Below are 8,252 nucleotides of genomic sequence, written 5' to 3'. Positions count from 1 at the left end.
CTTGCCCACCATGGCGCCTCCGCACTCCGCTTGCTGGCCGCTCACTATCTTCGGCTTCACGCAGAAGATTCGTAGCCACAAGCCGAAGTGAGGCTTGATATGGAGGAAGGCCTCGCACACGATGATGAACACCGAGATGTTGAGGACGAAGTTTGGGGCTAGATCATGGAAGTCCAGCCCATAGTAAAACATAAGCCCGCGGACGAAGGGATGAAGTGGAAATCCCAGTCCACGGATGGAGTGGGCAAGGAACATGACCCTCTCGTGGGGTCTCGGAGTCGGAATGATCTGCCCTGCGTCCGGCAGCCGGTGCGCAATATCTACGGCCAAGTATCCGGCCGCCCGGAGCTTCGTGATATGCTCGTCCTTCACGATGGAGGCCACCCACTTCCCCCTGCTCCGGACATGCTTGTCTGAGCGGAGAAGGTGTGAACTAGGGCGCTAGAGCTCAAGGGTACGAGAATGGATAAGCAGAGGAGGAAGAAGGCGTGGGTAAAAATGGGGAAATCCTTATCCCTTTATAGAGGCGACGAAAATGGTGCGCCTCCCCACTTGCCCGTTGAAGATCGCTTATTTCCCAAGCGCCACGATTGATGGTGCGGTTGGGTTATCCATACCCGTATTGATGGGAATCCCGTGATAAGGGGACATGATCTCTGCTTCGACAAGACGTGCCGAGGAAACTGCCTCGCAATATGTGTTGTGGCTGGTTGTGGGAAAACGGTTCGAATAATGACTGGACCGTAGTGTCATGTCACGTCGTTTGTAGTCGTCAGTAGATTACATTTGTGGAATATCGTTCTCTCTACGGTGATATGTGAAGATCATCTTGCGGATCCGGACACGATTTAAGTGTTCGATAGTTGCTTTGGAGTATTCGGAGATGGAACCCGCCTTGCAATGCCGAAGACAAACTGCGCGCTGGACTCATCGTCATTGAAGCCTAGTTCAGGGGCTACTGAGGGAGTCCTGGATTAGGGGGTATCCGGACAGCCGGACTATAGTTTGGCCGGACTGATGGACCGTGAAGATACAAGACTCAAGAGTTCATCCCGTGTCCGGATGGGACTCTCCTTTGCGTGGAAGACAAGCTTGGCGATCCGGATATTAGATTTCCTTCTTTGTAACCGACTCTGTGTAAACCCTAGCCCCCTCCGGTGTCTATATAAACCGGAGGGTTTCGTCCATATAGGGACAATCACAACAATCATAATCATCATAGGCTAGCTTCTAGGGTTTAGCCTCTACGATCTCGTGGTAGATCAACTCTTGTAATACTCGTATCATCAAGATCAATAAAGCAGGAAGTAGGGTTTTACCTCCATTGAGAGGGCCCGAACCTGGGTAAAACATCGTGTCCCTTGCCTCCTATTACCATTAGCCTTAGACGCACAGATCGGGACCCCCTACCTGAGATTCGCCGGTTTTGACACCGACACTTACTGCTTGGGACCGCTTGATTGCTTCTTAGACTGTTGGGATTTTCTTTGTTGAATTTGCTTCTTGGATTTTTGGAATTTCATCTTGATTGCTCACGCGGATGATTGATTGGCCGCAGACTTCATGGACTTGTTTTGACATTTGCCTCGAACTTCTTGAGGACCCTTCTTCTAGGATTTCTTGGGGACCCACCTTGGGAACTTTGAAGGCAACTATTCACCTTTGTGGACTAGGAAAAACCCTCTAGCACTTTATCCGGGGCTTCAGGTGGCGCACCCCAGGGTTGCCATGTGACTACGCACCAAACCAACTTGTGTTGGGTTAGGCAATCCTCTATGATCTTTCCCTATAGTCTTCCCTGGAGTGCGAGCCTCTATGAACACGAGGCATGCCAGGAAACATGAAGAGCATGGGGTCTCAATACTCAGAAGTGCCCAAGTAATCATCTATACACCTGGTACGTCTCATGCATTGTGGGTGTAGGAGCCGCTCCACCTGCAAATCGACACATTGTGCCACCCTCCAACAAGTCTTAGGGTAGCCGAAACTTCAATCAACAACGTAATGCGATAGGGGAAATCCATTTTTTTGTTGGACTTAGTCCATAAAAATTGGGGAAAACTAGATATATCCACGAAATGCTAAGGAGAATGCATCATGGATCCGAAAGCCCACAGAAAAAGTTTCCCCAATGAAAATGCAAAAGGCAACAAAAGAGGCAAAAAATTAAGAATTTTTTTGAGGAAACTTTCGTTGATTGGGGGCATAGGTTGAACTCCCTAGGAATCAACAAGCTAGTATGCCCCCCATCGTAGACTTGCTCGATGATGTATGGCCCTTCCCACTTTTGCTCGAACTTGCCCTTCATCTTGTGCATCACGACGATGGGCCGCCTGAGCACGAGGACCAACCGTCTTTTCAGGAAATGCGCTGCTTGACGTGCTTGTCGTATGCTCTCACCATATTCTGGCAGTAAAGCTCCAGGTTCTGTAGGGCATGAAGTCACCCCTCTTCAAGTGCGTCGAGCTCCCGGAATCACAGTTGTACCTAATCATCTTAGGTGATCTCATCTTGGATAGCCACCCTCAAAGAGGGTAGCTGGACCTCCAGTGGTAGGACCGCCTCAATGTTGTAAACGAGAGAAAATAGAGTCATCTGTGTTGGGGTACGGACCATGACGCGGTACGCCCAAACAGACTAAAAAATACATGGCAGTCTCTCAAGTGCGTCGTCACTGTATTCCTGAGTGTCTTGTCGAGCTTCCTGTTGAAGGCTTCGATTGTCCCTTTGGTTTGGTGTAGATGATAGGGATGTGGTGATGATGTGATGAGGAGAGCGGTACGCCCCTCACTCCGGCTATGCTTAGCCATATTCCTCCGTCTTTGTCGATTGTCCGATGATGAAGTGGGCGGCCTTCGCCTTGTCGGTGCCCGGCCTGATAGTGTCCACCTTGTTGGTGTCGGATTGGATGACTTGCCTTCGCCTCGTCGGTTCCTGGCAAGATATGGATTGCTTCATCGGTAAAAGACATGTCGGTGGAGTACAGCTTTGCCTCGCCGGTGCTTGGGCGATGTTGTGGACGTGCATCTTGTGGATGTTGGGGTAGATGTTGACGATGCTGCCGCCTCAACAAGCAGCAACCATGGTTAGCATGAAAGCATGCAAGGTGGCCTTGGACGGGCTTCATGTCAGCGGAAGTATAGAGATTGAGCTCCGCCGCAGTGGCGGCGTAGAAGGCGCGCCCGCCTTGGGCAAGCTCTGTGTTGGTGTAGATGTCGCCCACCTTTAGGCGAGCTCTACGTCGGCGGCGGGGTCAATGTCATTCCCGCCTCAGGAAAGCTCCTTTTCCAATGACGTCAATGACGCCCTTCCGTGGACGAGCTCCATATCAGCAATGGTCTGGCTAGTGCTCTGCCTCAGCGGTGGTGTAAATGACACCCTACCTGGGACGAGCTTGTGCTGGTGACGGTGTAGGCAGCATCCGCAACTTAGCAAGTTCAGCAGCATAGATTGCATGAAACCTTTGGGAGTGCTCCGCATCCACGGTAGTGTAGACCGATCCCTGCCGGGGCCAAGCTTCACATGGAGGTAGTGTCGACCAAGGCCCGCTTCAGGCAAGCTCCATGTCGATGGTTGTGTAGATGGTGCCTCAACATTGATGGGCTGCATGTCGATGGCGTTGTAGGTTTCCCGCATTGGGTGAACTCCATGTTCTAGGTGGCTGACAACGCCCCGCCTTGGATGAGCTTCAAGATGGTGTAGAAGATGCCCGCCGTTAGGCGAGCTCCGTGTCGACCATGATACAAAAAGTGCGTCGGCCTTGGGCAGGATCCGAGGACATGTAGACGGCACCTGACTTTACACAAGCTCCTTGTCGGCGATGGCGTAGATAGTGCTCTGCCTTCAAGCTTGCTCCGCGTTGGTAGGGGTGTAGATGGTGCCCCATCTTTATCCAAATCTATGTTGACGGAGGTGAAAAAGGATCCCTGCCTAACCAAGCTCCGTGTCGACAGAGGTGGATGGCGCCCGTCTTGCAGGCACTCCATGTTGACGAAGGTGTAGTCGGCACCCTGTCTTTGGACCACTCACAGTCGGTGATGGTGCAAACGGTACCTGCCTTGGATGAGTGATGTATCACCTCAGGTGAGCTCCAGTTGGTGGCTGTATTGACGACCCTTCACCTGGAGAGGACGGGGTGGTGCATGGTGTCGAGTGGACAATGCAGCCCTGTACGCCATCTCCTTGAGTTGTGTCCGAGCTCCCCACCAAGGACAGGGTGCATGTCGTGGTGGAAGTGTTTGCCGTAGAGGGTCCTATGATCGCCGCTGTTGAGTGTTTAGGATTCCTCCTACTCTCTTGACGTCTTACCATCATTTACAATGTGGCGAGATGTTAGGATGCCCCCTGCTCTAAGTGGCGAGTTGGTGAAGACTATCGCCGATGCTCTCATGTTGAGGACGATAACTTCAGGATTTGCGTCTCATCCTACCTTCACCCTGCACTAATGAAGTATTTGGCGCTCCTTGATCATGGTGCCGCCTCTGGATATGGTTCATGTGTTCTTGGAGTAGGAGAAGATCCACGCCTTGAATCCTTTCCACCTGGTGTCGTGTCTTGAAGCAAAGGATAGAGAACCTATTGTCGTTGGAGAGTGATCGTCAATCAATCGCTGAGTTGTGGAGACATGGTGGCCATGCACATCTTCGAGTATCGTCGAGGTTGATGGAAACTGTATGGCCTTGCAATTCTCCCCCTTGTAGAGGATGTGCGCTTTCGAAAAGAAAAGTTTACCATGAGCCTATGTAGGTTGTGGGAGATGGCCTTCAAGCCTTCCTACAGCTTGACCTCGGTGCACCATGGTGTTGGTGTTGGCGGCTCCGAGTGTGAAGTCATGATAGAGGCGTAAAGGGAAGCCGCACTTGCTTGCCTGTTGGCAGCCCTGTGAGAAGGCATTGAGTTGCCTCCACATATCCTTTCATATCCGCCCATGTTGATTCCTTCAATAGGGCGCGTGCCTCAAGCATTAGCTCGCGACGCTCCTTCTTCGCCTTGGCGGCCTCCCGCCTTAGCACATTTTTCGACTGCACAGTTTGGAACTGCATAGGACCTTGGGCTTGATACATGTAGACTCTGGCTCCATGCTCGATGAAGACCATAGGCGGCAATGATCCAGGCTAGACCATCAGCGGCTCTGATTTGCTACTGTGGGAAAGTCCACCTTCAAGAAAGAGGTGTTACTGACGGAGATCCTTTCAGCATCTTGTGCACATTGGGAGATTGGCGAAGACGATTTCGATGACCACAACGAAGCAAAGATGGGAGGAGAACCAAGTCCCATCGGGCGTGCCAATTTGCTTGACACAAGAAATAATAAAAATAACATGGTTATTGTATTATTATCTCTCCATGCACCAGGGGAAATAAAACGTTGTGGGCGTGCCAGTGTACTATGTACACAAAATATAGGGAAATATGCACTTTATTAATCTCTCATTGAAGAAAAAAATACAAGATCCCTTTACATATGCACTCCGTGGCCTACTAGTGCGGCCTGCCTGCCTGTAGCGATTGCGGCCTCTTGGTTCCCGGGGCCTCGGAAGGCTTCCGATTAATTACTCCCGCGGGTTACTCCGCGAGACACCTCCGATTAAGCCGTGTGGTCGTCTTCGTCTTGTGTTCTCCATGCATGATGATGGTGTGTGTGGGCAGCGGCAGAGCCTGTGTCCTCGTCGGTACACGCGCCGCTCAAAACATGGCTTTCTGCTAGCCATGTCCGCCCTCGCCGTCACGCCTCGTCGGTCTTGGTGGCGATGATGTAGTTGGGGTTGAAGTTGCATGGGTCCTGCTCGGCTCGGACTTCTAGACGACCTAGCGGACTCATCGAGGTATGCAAGGGGTATGCCTCACCTTGGTAAGTTGTTTAGGAGACCGGCATCGGTGTAAAACCTTCGCACGCTGACATCGGCATGGCCGGTGTGGTTGGCGCCTCGTCTCGACTAGACGCCGAGTATTCGCCGGTCCGTCTAGACAAACGACACCGCCTCATAGGGTCGTGGAAAGGTGGCGTCGTAGAGGCCGTGTCGCCTTGGACTGGTGCTACGTCAATGGGGAACCTGTACACTGGCAATGCCATGGACCTGTACGCTGAGACCTGTACGTTGTGATAGGTTTGCCTCACTTGGTTGGACGCCAAGTTGATGGCAGTCTGCTTTATCAGGGGCACTGCAAGGTCAATGAAAGGTGGCGTCTAGAGGTCGCGTCGCCTTGGGTGGGTGCTACACCAAAGGGTGATCTGTACGCCGGCGACCGATGAACCTGTACACTAATGACATGTCCGCCGTGATGGACAGTTTGTCTCGGCTGAACGTCGTAGTCAGGTGTCTGTTAAGACAAGGATCATGTCAAGACTTGTACGTCAATGACCATTTTGCCACGGAATTGTCTCGGGCTGCACCATTATGAGCTCCGGTTCTGCCATGCCACTTCCTCTGGGACAACAGCCCTGTCCAGTGCGATCAGAACACCATGGACCTATACATCAAAGAGACCTGTTCACCATGGACTTGTCACGGGCTACGTCATCGTGAGCTTCGGTTCTGCCACGCCGTCTCCTCCAGGACACTAGGCCTGTTCAACGGGATCGGAACACCATGGACCTGTGCACCAGTGATCCATGCGCCATCAGTTTGTCTTGTCATGACCTGTTCGCCATGGACCTGTGCACCAGAGAGACCTGTTCGCCATGGACTTGTCGCGGGCTACGATGTCGCGAGCTCCGGTTCTGCCACGCCGTCTCCTTCAGGAAGCAAAACGCAGGACCTGTACACAACGATCAGAGCGCCATGGACCTCTGCATCGGAGAGACATGCGCACAGTGGACTTGTCTCGGGCTACATCGCAGCGAGCTCCGGTTCCACCACGTCGTCTCCTCCAGAAACCAAGGCACCAGACGTGTCCACCGCGATTGGGACGCCATAGACCTATGCACCAGAGATACCTATTCGCCATGGACTTGTCTCATCCTGACCTATACATTGTGATATGTTCGCCAAGGACATGTAGGCCAACATGGTAGAGCACCGGAGTTAGCGGTTGGGCTATGTTGTTATCAAACTCTGAGTGGCCCCAAGTCATCTCCAACTAGGAGCATGCCGCACGAAGATCAAGGGCTTGTCGTAGACAAGCTCCGGCTATGTGGTGTAGTCTCTTGGTTGGATGAAGTCATCTCCGGCAGCGGCGTAGTAGGAGTTGCCCTCTGGTACGAGAAGAGCCCCGCTTGTCCGCGGCCACCTCCATTGAGTGCATCATCCACCACCTCCACAGCACTGGTACGAAAAGAGCACCGCTGTCCGCGGCCACCTCCGCTGGGTGCATCGTCCTCCGACTCAGCTGCTCCTGGTAAGAGAAGAGCGTTGTGTCATCCGCAACCATCTCCACTAGACGTGTCGTCCGCCGTGTCTGTTGCACCTATAGAAAAAAAGAGGACGGGGCTGCTTCCTCTCGTCCATAGGCGTGTGTGTGAGGGCGCTGCTGCGCTCCTTTGGTTTCATCCACGGCGTTCTCCGTAGGCAGGTCGGGTTCTCCTGGACGCAGCCGCCCCGGGCACGCCTCTTTCTATGCGTGCTTCTCCCGTGAAACCTGATTGACGAAAACACAAATATATCAAAGAAGTTAATCGGCGGGGCTTGCGTTGTTGTCGGTCCTTCATCTTGCTAAGTGCGTGCTTGCCATCGGCAACACACTCCTGCTGTCACCGTCCCCCCAGTCGTGTTCTTCTTCTCTTCTACCACGACACTTTCGCTGGGCGCACACGAAGTGTGCACCTTGCAAGCGCCGCTGTTGCCGTCGGCCCGTTAAAGAGCTTGGGATGTAGTCAGCGCCACCTCCGGCGTGGTGCGCGTCATCCCGATCCCCTCGACGCTATACCGCGGGCACGTCTTCTTCTGGGTCGGCTCTCTTCGAGTGTTTCTGCATGCTTGCGGTACCTCAGGCTGGATGTGTTGTACCTTGGTTCGGCTGGTGCCTTGAGCAGTCTTCTCTCCCTGTATATATAGGCATACTGATGACTAATAAGTACATGGCAAGAGATCATGTGGCGCCCGGTTCTATCTTCTTGCCGTGCAAGGCTTCCTACATGGAGCCTGCCTTTTATTTGATCTGTGTTATTTCTTTTCAGATTTTGATGGGAATATTTCCTTATCAAGTACGCTAACTCCGTTAGCCAGCTTTGAACACCCGATTGCCCACGTGCATATTGCCTATTGATCTGAAATCAAATAGGAAAAAAGGGATACACGTGCACGCAAGGTTAG

This window comes from Triticum dicoccoides, chromosome 5B (assembly GCF_002162155.2).
Source record: "Triticum dicoccoides isolate Atlit2015 ecotype Zavitan chromosome 5B, WEW_v2.0, whole genome shotgun sequence".
Lineage (NCBI taxonomy): Eukaryota > Viridiplantae > Streptophyta > Magnoliopsida > Poales > Poaceae > Triticum > Triticum dicoccoides.
This window is presented reverse-complemented; position numbering follows the sequence as displayed.